This window comes from Stegostoma tigrinum, unplaced genomic scaffold (genome assembly GCF_030684315.1).
Source record: "Stegostoma tigrinum isolate sSteTig4 unplaced genomic scaffold, sSteTig4.hap1 scaffold_190, whole genome shotgun sequence".
NCBI classification, from domain to species: domain Eukaryota; kingdom Metazoa; phylum Chordata; class Chondrichthyes; order Orectolobiformes; family Stegostomatidae; genus Stegostoma; species Stegostoma tigrinum.
The window spans coordinates 398,501-413,675 of NW_026728129.1; the positions used below are offsets into that span (position 1 = coordinate 398,501).

General features: G+C 48.3%; 1 long non-coding RNA gene across 3 annotated transcripts in view; it reads right to left on the reverse strand.

Moving 5' to 3' along the window:
- LOC132207869 (uncharacterized) overlaps positions 1-15,175 on the reverse strand; it is a 294,272-nt gene that overhangs the window by 170,346 nt on the left and 108,751 nt on the right. For all 3 annotated transcript variants that reach the window (XR_009443936.1, XR_009443934.1, XR_009443933.1), the window contains exon 7: positions 12,798-12,910. This is a non-coding gene — a long non-coding RNA (uncharacterized LOC132207869). The remainder of the gene's footprint in view (positions 1-12,797; positions 12,911-15,175) is intronic.

Consider the following 15,175-nt stretch of genomic DNA (forward strand, 5'->3'; position numbering starts at 1 on the left):
TCACTGCATCTCCTTCACCACAAATACTGTATCCCATTTCCAACAGTCACTGCATCCCATTTCACTCAGTCACTGCATCCCAATTCACTCCATCACTGCATCTCCTTCACCACAGTCACAGCATCCCATTTCCATCAGTCACTGATTCCCGTATCTCACAGACACTGCATTCAATTTCCGACACTCACTGCATCCCATTTCCCTCAGTCACTGAATCTCATTTCAATCGGTCACTGCAACCCATTTACAACAGTCACTGCATCTCATTTCACTCAGTCACTGCATCCCATTTCCCTCAGTCACTGCATCCGATTTCCCTCAGTCACTGCATCCGATTTCCCTCAGTCACTGCATCCGATTTCCCTCAGTCACTGCATCCCACTTCCCTCAGTCACAGCATCCCACTTCCCTCAGTCACAGTATCCCACTTCCCTCAGTCAGTGCATCCCATGTCCCTCACTCACTGCATCCCATTTCACTAAGACAGTGCGTCCCATTTCTCTCAGCCACTGTATCCCATTTCCCTCAGTCACTGTACCCCAAGCCCGCTCGAGTAACTGAATCCCTATTAACTCAGTCACTCCTTCCCAGGACCTCAGCCACTGCATCCCATGTCCCACAGTAACTGCATCGCATTTCCATCAGGCACTGCAGCTCATGTCACTCTGTCACTGCATTCAATTTCCATCAGTCACTGCCTCTCATTTCACTCAGACACTGCATCCCATCTCACTCAGACACTGCATCCCATCTCACTCAGTCACTGCATCCCATTTCCATCAGTCACTTCATCCCATTTCATGCAGTCACTGCATCCCATGTCCCTCAGTCACTGCATCACATTTCCCTCAGTCACTGCACCCCATGTCCCTCAGTCACTGCACCCCATGTCCCTCAGTCACTGCATCCCATGTCCCTCAGTCGCTGCATCCCATTGCCCTCAGTCGCTGCATCCCATTGCCCTCAGTCGCTGCATCCCATTGCCCTCAGTCGCTGCATCCCATTGCCCTCAGTTGCTGCATCCCATTGTCCTCAGTCACTGCATCCCACTTCACTCAGTCACTGCATCCCATTTCACTCAGTCACTGCATCCCATTAACTTCAGTCGCAGGATCCCATTTCAAACAGACACTGCATCCCATTTCCGTCAGTCACTGCATCCCATTTCCCTCAGTCACTGCATACCATTTCCATCAGTCACTGTATCCCAGCTCACTCAGTCTTGGCATCTCATTTCCCTCAGTCTTGGCATCTCATTTCCCTCAGTCACTGCATCCCATTTCCCTCAGCCACTGCATCCCATTTCCCTCAGCCACTGCATCCCATTTCCCTCAGCCACTGCATCCCATTTCCCTCAGCCACTGCATCCCATTTCCCTCAGTCACTGCATCCCATTTCACTCAGTCACTGCATCCCATTTCACTCAGTGACTGCAACACATTTCACTCACTGACTGCATCCCATTTCACTCAGTGATTGAATCACATTTCACTCAGTCACTGCATCCCATTTCAAACAGTCACTGCATCCCATTTCATTCAGTGACTGCAACACATTTCACTCAGGCACTGCGTCCCATCTCACTCAGACACTGCATCCCATCTCACTCAGTCACTGCATCCCATTTCCATCAGTCACTTCATCCCATTTCCATCAGTCACTTCATCCCATTTCCGTCAGTTACTGCATCCCCTTTCCCTAAGTCACTGCATCCCATTTCCCTAAGTCACTGCATCCCATTTCCCTCAGTCACGGCATTCCATTTCCCTCAGTCGCTGGATCCCATTTTTCTCAGTCACTACATCCCGTTTCTCACTGATGCTGCATTCAATTTCCGTCAGACACTGCATCCCATTAACTTCAGTCGCAGGATCCCATTTCAAACAGACACTGCATCCCATTTCCGTCAGTCACTGCATCCCATTTCCCTCAGTCACTGCATACCATTTCCATCAGTCACTGTATCCCAGCTCACTCAGTCTTGGCATCTCATTTCCCTCAGTCACTGCATCCCATTTCCCTCAGTCACTGCATCCCATTTCCTCAGTCACTGCATCTCCTTTCCACAATCATGGCAATCCCATTTGACTCAGTCACTGCATCCCATTTCACTCAGTCACTGCATCCCATTTCACTCAGTCACTGCATCCCATTTCACTCAGTGACTGCAATACATTTCACTCAGGCACTGCATCCCATTTCACTCAGGCACTGCATCCCATTTCCCTCAGTCAAAGCGTCCCATTTCCCTCAGTCAAAGCGTCCCATTTCCCTCAGTCAAAGCGTCCCATTTCCCTCAGTCAAAGCGTCCCATTTTCCTCAGTCAAAGAGTCCCATTTCCCTCAGTCAAAGCGTCCCATTTCCCTCAGTCAAAGCGTCCCATTTCCCTCAGTCAAAGCGTCCCATTTCACTCAGTCACTGCATCTCATGTCCCTCAGTCACTGCATCCCATTTCACTCAGTCACTGCATCCCATTTCACTCAGCCACTGCATCCCATTTCCCTCAGCCACTGCATCCCATTTCCCTCAGTCACTGCAACACATTTCACTCAGTGACTGCATCCCATTTCACTCAGTGACTGCAACACATTTCACTCAGGCACTGCACCCCATTTCACTCAGGCACTGCATCCCATTTCCCTCAGTCAAAGCGTCCCATTTCCCTCAGTCAAAGCGTCCCATTTCCCTCAGTCAAAGCGTCCCATTTCCCTCAGTCACTGCATCCCATTTCCCTCAGTCTAAGCGTCCCATTTCCCTCAGTCTAAGCGTCCCATTTCACTCAGTCACTGCATCTCATATCCCTCAGTCACTGCATCCCATTTCACTAAGTCACTGCATCCCATTTCACTCAGTCACTGCAACCCATTTCCCTCAGTCACTGCATCCCATGTCCCTCAGTCACTGCATCCCATGTCCCTCAGTCACTGCATCCCATGTCCCTCAGTCACTGCATCCCATGTCCCTCAGTCACTGCATCACATTTCACTCAGTCACTGCGTCCCATTTCACGCAGTCACTGCGTCCCATTTCACGCAGTCACTGCGTCCCATTTCACGCAGTCACTGCGTCCCATTTCACGCAGTCACTGCGTCCCATTTCACGCAGTCACTGCGTCCCAATTCACTCAGTCACTGCATCCTATTTCACTCAGTCACTGCACCACTTTTCACTCTGTCACTGCATCTCATTTCCGTCAGTTACTGCATCATATTTCCATCAAACAAGGCATCTCATTTCACTCAGTCACTGCATCCCATTTCCCTCAGTCACTGCGTCCCATTTCACTCAGTGATGCGTCCAATTTCACTCAGTGACTGCAACACATTTCGCTCAGAGACTGCATCCCATTTCACTCAGAGACTGCATCACATTTCACACAGTCACTGCATCCCATTTCACACAGTCACTGCATCCCATTTCACTCAGTCACTGCATCTCCTTCACCATAGTCACTGCATTCCATTTCCATCAGTCACTGTTTCCCGTATCTCACAGGCGCTGCATTCAATTTCCCACACTCACTGCATCCCATTTCCCATAGTCAGAGCATCTCCTTTCCCTCAGTCTCTGCATCGCATTTCACTCAGTCAGTGCTTCCCATGTCCCTCAGTCACTGCATCCCATGTCACTCAGTCACTGCATCCCATTTCCCTTAGTCACTGCATCCCATTTCCCTCAGTCACGGCATTCCATTTCCCTCAGTCGCTGGATCCCATTTTTCTCAGTCACTACATCCCGTTTCTCACTGATGCTGCATTCAATTTCCGTCAGACACTGCATCCCATTAACTTCAGTCGCAGGATCCCATTTCAAACAGACACTGCATCCCATTTCCGTCAGTCACTGCATCCCATTTCCCTCAGTCACTGCATACCATTTCCATCAGTCACTGTATCCCAGCTCACTCAGTCTTGGCATCTCATTTCCCTCAGTCACTGCATCCCATTTCCCTCAGTCACTGCATCCCATTTCCTCAGTCACTGCATCTCCTTTCCACAATCATGGCAATCCCATTTGACTCAGTGACTGCACCCCATTTCACTCAGGCACTGCATCCCATTTCCCTCAGGCACTGCATCCCATTTCCCTCAGTCAAAGCGTCCCATTTCCCTCAGTCAAAGCGTCCCATTTCCCTCAGTCAAAGCGTCCCATTTTCCTCAGTCAAAGAGTCCCATTTCCCTCAGTCAAAGCGTCCCATTTCCCTCAGTCAAAGCGTCCCATTTCCCTCAGTCAAAGCGTCCCATTTCCCTCAGTCACTGCGTCCCATTTCACTCAGTCACTGCATCTCATGTCCCTCAGTCACTGCATCCCATTTCACTCAGTCACTGCATCCCATTTCACTCAGCCACTGCATCCCATTTCCCTCAGCCACTGCATCCCATTTCCCTCAGTCACTGCAACACATTTCACTCAGTGACTGCATCCCATTTCACTCAGTGACTGCAACACATTTCACTCAGGCACTGCACCCCATTTCACTCAGGCACTGCATCCCATTTCCCTCAGTCAAAGCGTCCCATTTCCCTCAGTCAAAGCGTCCCATTTCCCTCAGTCAAAGCGTCCCATTTCCCTCAGTCACTGCGTCCCATTTCCCTCAGTCACTGCGTCCCATTTCCCTCAGTCTAAGCGTCCCATTTCCCTCAGTTACTGCGTCCCATTTCACTCAGTCACTGCATCTCATGTCCCTCAGTCACTGCATCCCATTTCACTAAGTCACTGCATCCCATTTCACTCAGTCACTGCATCCCATTTACCTCAGTCACTGCATCCCATGTCCCTCATTCACTGCATCCCATGTCCCTCAGTCACTGCGTCCCATGTCCCTCAGTCACTGCATCACATTTCACTCAGTCACTGCGTCCCATTTCACGCAGTCACTGCGTCCCATTTCACGCAGTCACTGCGTCCCATTTCACGCAGTCACTGCGTCCCATTTCACGCAGTCACTGCGTCCCATTTCACGCAGTCACTGCGTCCCATTTCACGCAGTCACTGCGTCCCATTTCACGCAGTCACTGCGTCCCATTTCACGCAGTCACTGCGTCCCAATTCACTCAGACACTGCATCCTATTTCACTCAGTCACTGCACCACTTTTCACTCTGTCACTGCATCTCATTTCCGTCAGTTGCTGCATCATATTTCCATCAAACAAGGCATCTCATTTCCCTCAGTCAAAGCGTCCCATTTCCCTCAGTCACTGCGACCCATTTCACTCAGTCACTGCATCTCATGTCCCTCAGTCACTGCATCCCATTTCACTCAGTCACTGCATCCCATTTCACTCAGCCACTGCATCCCATTTCCCTCAGCCACTGCATCCCATTTCCCTCAGTCACTGCATCCCATTTCCCTCAGTCACTGCATCCCATTTCACTCAGTGACTGCATCCCATTTCACTCAGTGACTGCAACACATTTCACTCAGGCACTGCACCCCATTTCACTCAGGCACTGCATCCCATTTCCCTCAGTCAAAGCGTCCCATTTCCCTCAGTCAAAGCGTCCCATTTCCCTCAGTCAAAGCGTCCCATTTCCCTCAGTCAAAGCGTCCCATTTCCCTCAGTCACTGCGTCCCATTTCCCTCAGTCACTGCGTCCCATTTCCCTCAGTCTAAGCGTCCCATTTCCCTCAGTTACTGCGTCCCATTTCACTCAGTCACTGCATCTCATGTCCCTCAGTCACTGCATCCCATTTCACTAAGTCACTGCATCCCATTTCACTCAGTCACTGCATCCCATTTACCTCAGTCACTGCATCCCATGTCCCTCAGTCACTGCATCCCATGTCCCTCAGTCACTGCGTCCCATGTCCCTCAGTCACTGCATCACATTTCACTCAGTCACTGCGTCCCATTTCACGCAGTCACTGCGTCCCATTTCACGCAGTCACTGCGTCCCATTTCACGCAGTCACTGCGTCCCATTTCACGCAGTCACTGCGTCCCATTTCACGCAGTCACTGCGTCCCATTTCACGCAGTCACTGCGTCCCATTTCACGCAGTCACTGCGTCCCAATTCACTCAGACACTGCATCCTATTTCACTCAGTCACTGCACCACTTTTCACTCTGTCACTGCATCTCATTTCCGTCAGTTGCTGCATCATATTTCCATCAAACAAGGCATCTCATTTCACTCAGTCACTGCATCCCATTTCCCTCAGTCACTGCGTCCCATTTCACTCAGTGATGCGTCCAATTTCACTCAGTGACTGCAACACATTTCGCTCAGAGACTGCATCCCATTTCACTCAGAGACTGCATCACATTTCACACAGTCACTGCATCCCATTTCACACAGTCACTGCATCCCATTTCACACAGTCACTGCATCCCATTTCACTCAGTCACTGCATCTCCTTCACCATAGTCACTGCATTCCATTTCCATCAGTCACTGTTTCCCGTATCTCACAGGCGCTGCATTCAATTTCCCACACTCACTGCATCCCATTTCCCATAGTCAGAGCATCTCCTTTCCCTCAGTCTCTGCATCGCATTTCACTCAGTCAGTGCTTCCCATGTCCCTCAGTCACTGCATCCCATGTCACTCAGTCACTGCATCCCATTTCCCTTAGTCACTGCATCACATTTCACTCAGTCACTGCATCCCATTTCCCTCAGTCACTGCATCTCATTTCACTAAGGCACTGTATCCCATCTCCCTCACTCACTGCACCCGAAGTCCGCTCGGGCACTGCATCCCCATGAACTCAGTCACTCATTCCCACTACCTCAGTCACTGCATCACATTTCCATCAGACACTGCAGCTCATGTCACTCTGTCACTGCATCCCATTTCCCTCAGCCACTGCATCCCATTTCTCTCAGCCACTGCATCCCATTTCCCTCAGTCACTGCATCACAGTTCACTCAGTGACTGCATCACAGTTCACTCAGTGACTGCATCACAGTTCAATCAGTGACTGCATCACAGTTCAATCAGTGACTGAATCACAGTACACTCAGTGAGTGCATCCTATTTCACTCAGTGACGGAATCACATTTCACTGACTCACTGCATCCCATTTCACACAGTCACTGCATCCCATTTCCCATCGTCACAGCATCTCCTTTCCCACAGTCTCTGCATCTCATTTCAATAAGTGATTGCATCCTACTTCCCAAAAACAGTGCATCCCATTTCGCTCAGTCACTGCATCTCATTTCCCTCGGTCACTGCATCCCATTTCCCTTAGTCACTGCATCCCATTTCCCTCAGTCACTGCATCTCATTTCCGTCAGTCACTGCATCATATTTCCATCAAACAGTGCATCCCATTTCGCACAGTCACTGCATCCCATTTCCCTCAGTCACGGCATCCCATGTCCCTCAGTCACGGCATCCCATGTCCCTCAGTCACGGCATCCCATGTCCCTCAGTCACGGCATCCCATGTCCCTCAGTCACTGCATCCCATGTCCCTCAGTCACTGCATCCCATGTCCCCCAGTCACTGCATCCCATGTCCCCCAGTCACTGCATCTCATTTCACTCATTCACTGCATCCCATGTCCCTCAGTCACTGCATCTTCTTTCCCTCAGTCACTGCATCCCATTTCCGTCAGTCACTGCATCCCATTTTCCTCAGTCACTGCATACCATTTCCATCAGTCACTGTATCCCAGCTCACTCAGTCTTGGCATCTCATTTCCCTCAGTCACTGCATCTCCTTCACCACAGTCACTGCATCCCATTTCACTCAATCACTGCATCTTCTTCACCACAGTCACTGCATCCCATTTCCAACAGTCACTGCATCGCATTTCACTCAGTCACTGCATCGCATTTCACTCAGTCACTGCATCACATTTCACTCAGTCACTGCATCACATTTCACTCAGTCACTGCATCACATTTCACTCAGTCACTGCATCCCATGTCCCACAGTCACTGCATCCCATTTCCATCAGTCACTGTTTCCCCTATCTCTCAGACGCTGTATTGAATTTCCCACACTCACTGCATCCCATTCCCCTCAGTCACAGTATGCCATTTCCCACAGTCACTGCATCTTCTTTCCCTCAGTCACTGCATCCCATTTCCGTCAGTCACTGCATCCCATTTTCCTCAGTCACTGCATACCATTTCCATCAGTCACTGCATCCCATTTCACTCAGTCACTGTATCCCATTTCACTCAGTCACTGCATCCCATTTCCCTCAGCCACTGCATCCCATTTCCCTCAGCCACTGCATCCCATTTCCCTCAGCCACTGCATCCCATTTCACTCAGCCACTGCATCCCATTTCACTCAGTCACTCCATCCCATTTCACTCAGTGACTGAATCACATTTCACTCAGTGACTGAATCACATTTCACTCAGTCACTGCATCCCATTTCAAACAGTCACTGCATCCCATTTCATTCAGCCTCTGCATCACATTTAACTCAGTCAGTGCATCCCATTTCACAAAGTCAGTGCTTCCCATTTCACTCAATCACTGCATCCCATTTCACTCAATCATTGCATCTCCTTCACCACAGTCACTGCATCCCATTTCCAACAGTCACTGTTTCCCGTATCTCACAGACGCTGCATTCAATTTCCCACACTCACTGCATCCCATGTCCCACAGTCAAAGCATCTCCTTTCCCTCAGTCTCTGCATCACAGTTCACTCAGTCGATGCATCCCATGTCCCTCAGTCACTGCATCCCACGTCCCTCAGTCACTGCATCCCATTTCCCTCAGTCACGGCATCCCATTTCCCTCAGTCACGGCATCCCATTTCCCTCAGTCACGGCATCCCATTTCACTCAGTCACTGCATCCCAAGTTCCTCAGTCACTGCATCCTACGTCCATCATTCACTGCATCCCACGTCCCTCAGTCACTGCATCCCATTTCACTCAGTCACTGCATCCCATTTCACTCAGTCACTGCATCCCATTTCCCTCAGTCACTGCATCCCACGGCCCACAGTCACTGCATCCCATTTCACTCATTCACTTCATCCCATTTCAGTCAGTCACTGCATCCCATTTCACTCAGTCACTGCGTCCCATTTCACTCAGTCACTGCGTCCCATTTCACTCAGTCACTGCGTCCCATTTCATGCAGTCACTGCATCCCATTTAACGCCGTCACTGCTTCGCATTTCACTCAGTCACTGCATCCCATTTCACTCAATCACTGCATCTCCTTCACCACAGTCACTGCATCCCATTTCCAACAGTCACTGCATCGCATTTCACTCAGTCACTGCATCGCATTTCACTCAGTCACTGCATCACATTTCACTCAATCACTGCATCCCATGTCCCACAGTCACTGCATCCCATTTCCATCAGTCACTGTTTCCCCTATCTCTCAGACGCTGTATTGAATTTCCCACACTCACTGCATCCCATTCCCCTCAGTCACTGCATCCAATTACCCTGAGTCACAGTATGCCATTTCCCACAGTCACTGCATCTTCTTTCCCTCAGTCACTGCATTCCATTTCCGTCAGTCACTGCATCCCATTTTCCTCAGTCACTGCATACCATTTCCATCAGTCACTGTATCCCAGCTCACTCAGTCTTGGCATCTCATTTCCCTCAGTCACTGCATCCCATTTCCGTCAGTCACTGCATCCCATTTTCCTCAGTCACTGCATACCATTTCCATCAGTCACTGCATCCCATTTCACTCAGTCACTGCATCCCATTTCACTCAGTCACTGCATCCCATTTCCCTCAGCCATTGCATCCCATTTCCCTCAGCCACTGCATCCCATTTCCCTCAGCCATTGCATCCCATTTCCCTCAGCCACTGCATCCCATTTCCCTCAGCCACTGCATCCCATTTCACTCACTGACTGCATCCCATTTCACTCAGTGACTGAATCACATTTCACTCAGTCACTGCATCCCATTTCAAACAGTCACTGCATCCCATTTCATTCAGCCTCTGCATCACATTTAACTCAGTCAGTGCATCCCATTTCACAAAGTCAGTGCTTCCCATTTCACTCAATCACTGCATCCCATTTCACTCAATCATTGCATCTCCTTCACCACAGTCACTGCATCCCATTTCCAACAGTCACTGTTTCCCGTATCTCACAGACGCTGCATTCAATTTCCCACACTCACTGCATCCCATTTCCCACAGTCAAAGCATCTCCTTTCCCTCAGTCTCTGCATCGCAGTTCACTCAGTCGATGCATCCCATGTCCCTCAGTCACTGCATCCCACGTCCCTCAGTCACTGCATCCCATTTCCCTCAGTCACTGCATCCCATTTCCCTCAGTCACTGCATCCCATTTCACTCAGTCACTGCATCCCATTTCACGCAGTCACTGCATGCCATTTCACGCAGTCACTGCATCCCATGTTCCTCAGTCAATGCATCCCACGTCCATCATTCACTGCATCCCATTTCACTCAGTCACTGCATCCCATTTCACGCAGTCACTGCATCCCATTTAACGCCGTCACTGCATCCCATTTAACGCCGTCACTGCTTCGCATTTCACTCAGTCACTGCATCCCATTTCACTCAGTCACTGCATCCCATTTCACTCAATCACTGCATCCCATTTCCAACAGTCACTGCATCGCATTTCACTCAGTCACTGCATCGCATTTCACTCAGTCACTGCATCGCATTTCACTCAGTCACTGCATCGCATTTCACTCAATCACTGCATCCCATTTCCATCAGTCACTGCATCCCATTTATCTCAGTCACTGCATCCCATTCCCCACAGTCACTGCATCCCATTCCCCTCAGACACAGCATGCTATTTCCCACAGTCTCCGCATCTCCTTTCCTCCGTGCCTGCATCCCATTTCACTCAGTAAGGGCAGCGCATTTCACTCACTCACTGCATCCCATTGCACTCAGTCACTGGATCCCATTTCCATCAGACACTGCATCCCATTTCCCTCAGTCACAGCACCCCTTTTTCCACAGTCAGTTCATCTCCTTTCCTCAGTCACTGCATCCCATTTCACTCAGACACTGCATCCCATTTCCCTGAGTCACTGCATCCCATTACCGTCAGTCACTGCATCCCATTGCCGTCAGTCACTGCATCCCATTTGCATTAGTCACTGCATCCCATTTGCATAAATCACTGCATCCCATTTGCATAAGTCACTGCATCCCATTACCCTCAGTCACTGCATCCCAGTTCACACAGTCACTGCATCCCGTTTCACTGAGTCACTGAATCACATTTGTTGTTCTCACTTGAATGCAATGGTCATGAATCTCCTCCAATGGCTGGTCATGTATTTCCAATGCAAAATTTTACCAAGTTTTGATTTTCAATTTTGATTACATGTGTCTCCTCTATTCTATAAGATGCTGCAATAAACTCAAATTTGACAAATCATAATTCAACCACCATTCCCTACAGAGTTAATTTCATCAAACAGATCCAATTAGAATTGTCACATTCCCAAATCCTGATTCAAGTTTTTCTAACTATGGGCCACGTGGTTAAGAAAAAAAGACACATAGGATCAGAGAGATGTACAGTCGGGAAACAGATCCTTTGGCCCAATTTGTCCATGTTGACCAGATATCCTAAATTAATTTAGTCCCATTTGCCAGCATTTGGCCCATATTCCTCTAAACCCATCCTATTCATATACCCATCCACATGCCTTTTAAACGTACAAGCCTCCACCACTTCCTCTGGCAGCTCACTCCATACATGCACCACGATGAAAAAAATCCGGTCCATTTTAAATCTTCCCTCTCTCATTTTTAACCTATTCCCTCCAGTTTTGGCTTCCAGCAATCCGGGGAAAAGATCTTGGCTGTTCGCTCTATCCACGTCCCTCGTAATTGTATAAACTTCTATCTGGTCAGCCCTGAACTCCAAAGTTCAAAGAAATAGCTGCCTGTTCAATCCCACGGTATACCTCCAACCTCCGATGCTGGTAACATCCTTGTAGAGCTTCTCTGAACCCTTTCAAGTTTACAACATACAACAATACAGCGCAGAACAGGCCCTTCGGCCCTCAATGTTGCGCCGACATCCTTCCTCTCGCAAGGAGACCAAAATCGATTGCAGTATTCCAAACGCAGCCGAACCAAATTCCTACATGGCTGCTAAGTGATCTCCCAACTCCTATACTCAATGCACTGACCGATAAAGGCGAGCACACCAAATGTCTCCTTCATATCCTTTCTACCGGTGGCTGTACTTTGATGGAACTACGAAACTGCACTCCAGCGTCTCTTTATTAAGCAACACTCCCCACAACCTTCAGTGTAAACGTGCTGCCCTGATTTGCCTTTCCAAAATGTAGCACCTCACATTTAGCTAACCTCAACACCATCTGCCATTCCTCAGTTTATTGGCCCTTGTCAATGTCCCAGGTGACCTTCTTGGCTGGCTCCTACACCTTCAATCATTGGGAAACTTACTAACCACACCTTCTATTTTCATATCCAAATCATTGCATCACTTCAACTCCCCCTCCCACTCCCTGAATGACATGTCCATCCTGGGCCTCTTCCAGTGTCACAACCAAACCACCCAGAAACTGGAGGAGCAGCACCTCATATTCCGCCTCGGGAGCTTCCAACTCAATAGCCTCAATGTGGACTTGGCCACCCTAAAAATCTCCCCACCCGCCAGCCTCATCCCAAGACTAGTTCCTCCCCTCATCCCCGCCTCCATGACCTGTCCGCCTTCTCTCCCACCTATCCACTCCTCCCACCTCACTGACCAAAACCCACCACTGCTTGGAATTATTCTTCTTTTCACACTTCATCAGCTCGATGTTAATTCTAAAATCTATTTTCCAATTTTGGAAAAAGTGAGATAAAGAGAAGTAAAAGAAGTTACATTCTTACCACTCGGGAAATCTCTGAATATTCTTCTGTTGAAAGGCCGCCAAGGAACGATGCAATTCTTGTGTCACAAACGCTGTGAGGGAGACATCTTTTTCAGTTCCACTAACTCCACCCTAAGGAAGACAAACCCACGTAACATATCTAGTGACTTAAAGCATACTCTATTGTTGCCCAAGGTGGAGAGCTGGATGAACACAGCAGGTCAAGGAGCATCAGAGAAGCAAGAAAGCTGATGTTTCGGAACGAGACCCTACTTCAGAAAATTGGCGCTGGAGAATCTGAGATAACAAGGTGTAGAGCCGAATGATACTGCTTGGCCTGCTGTGTTCATCCAGCTTTACACCTTCTTATCTCAGATTCTCCAGCATCTGCAGTTCCTACTACCTCTATTGTTGCCCTTTCACTTTACTGAACTAATATGAGCCAGTCGTTTTGTTTCGGCTCGTGCAATCTTACGGTTATTGGCCTGTCCAAAATCCTGAATTAATTTTGATCGACTGACGGGAGGAGAGATGAATTTTATCGAAATTTTTGTTTTCTACCAATTTGCAGAGGGCATCGTGGGCGAGTGAAGGACAGTGTTATGATCCTCCAGGTCTGTGGACTGCATCATTACCAACTTGCCCATTTGCATGTACATAAAATATTCATTATGTACCAATGAAACATAATAAACCAATACTGCGTACTAAAAACAACCCTCACATATCAATGGAAATTTAAATATTTATCATAGAGTTTGAAGGATTGAATTCAATGATACAAAGCAAAAACCAATGAAGATGAGTGCAGTTGGTCAGCACTTTTGCCACTAAGTGGAGGTTGGCAGTTTGAGGCCACCCAGGAACAAGCAAGCTCTGTCTAACTCCAAGGGCAGCACGGTGGCTCAGTGGTTAGCACTGCTGACTCACAGCGCCAGGGACCCAGGTTCGATCCCACCGTTGGACGATTTTCTGTGCGGAGTTTGTACATTCTGCCCATGCCTGCATGGGTTCCTGCTGGGTGCTCTGGTTTCCTCCCACAGTCCACAGATGTGCAGGCTCGGTGTATGGGCCATGCCAAACTTGCCCATTGTGTTTAGGGATGTGTAGATTAGGTGTGTTAGTCATGGGAAATGTAGGGTTACTGAGGAAAGGGTCGGGGGATGAGTCAGGGTGAGATGCTCTTTGGAGCGTGGCCGTGGACTTCTTGGGTCAAAAGGGGCTTGTTTCCACACCGTAGGGATTCTATGATATGGAAGTATCTTTTGAAGTGGACATTCATGGGTATGCTGTAACAGAGACCTTGAAATACTGCACAACAAATATTTGGAACTAGACTGTCAATTCAGACATAGCATCAAAAAAGGTCATGGAAGTTGTCACTGATATAAAGCAGGATTGATGAAAATCCAGCAGGAAATGGTGTCAAAAGGCACAGTATCTTTTATTCATCTCCAGTTATTTTGTCCAAGGCACTGGATGCTGGCAGGATTGAAACATTTAAGAAATGCTTCACAAATCACATATAAGGACCTGCACATCTTTGAACAATGGGAGGAAACTGCAGCACCTGGCAGAAGCCCCTCGCAGACGCGGGGAGGACGTGTCAATTCCACACAGATCGTTACCCAAGACTGGAATCTCAATTGGCTCCCCAGTGCATGAGCAGCTCTAACCACTGAGCAACTACCTTGCCCAGAAGGGGTTTTATAAGCGCATACATTATTTCCATTAAGACAGATCCAATCCTCTATGTCCAATCAAAATAACATATTGTAGATATCATGACAACAATCATAAATGATTTTGAACAAGTAAATCAAAAAACTTGAAATAGTTTCCAAGCCTAAATACTAGATATGGTGCAGTTAAGATGAATAGTGCAACAACAAAAAGGCCATATTTTATGTGACGATCGGTAACACTTGAAAACTTGCAACAATTCGTCGCCAGTAGTGCTCTGAAGTGGCTTGATGGTGCACTCCTTCAGACACTGGAATGAAACTCCAAAGATCACAAATTCTCCTTCAATACCGTGTTGTAACAGTGACTGCATAAACCTGTGTTTATGGGCCTGACTGGAAGCCCACACAACATGCATAAACAAAAAAATAATCTAAGGTGATAGGAGAAAAAAATGTATGTATGCAACGTCTTTGAAAAGCAATTATTTGTAGCGGCTGCAAGCCCATAAGAAATCTCGTTTCGCAGATTATATTCATTTGCACTGCAGGTCATGCCAGTCAGAATCAGTTTTCGTTTCATGACAGATAACTAAAATGTCCATTACAATGAACTTTGGTTGATCAGAAGATTTTAAGTAAGGACTATGTCTTGTGTGAGCTGACGGCTTTAGGGGATGGAGAAGGTACATGCACTGCTGGCATCTTGACACCA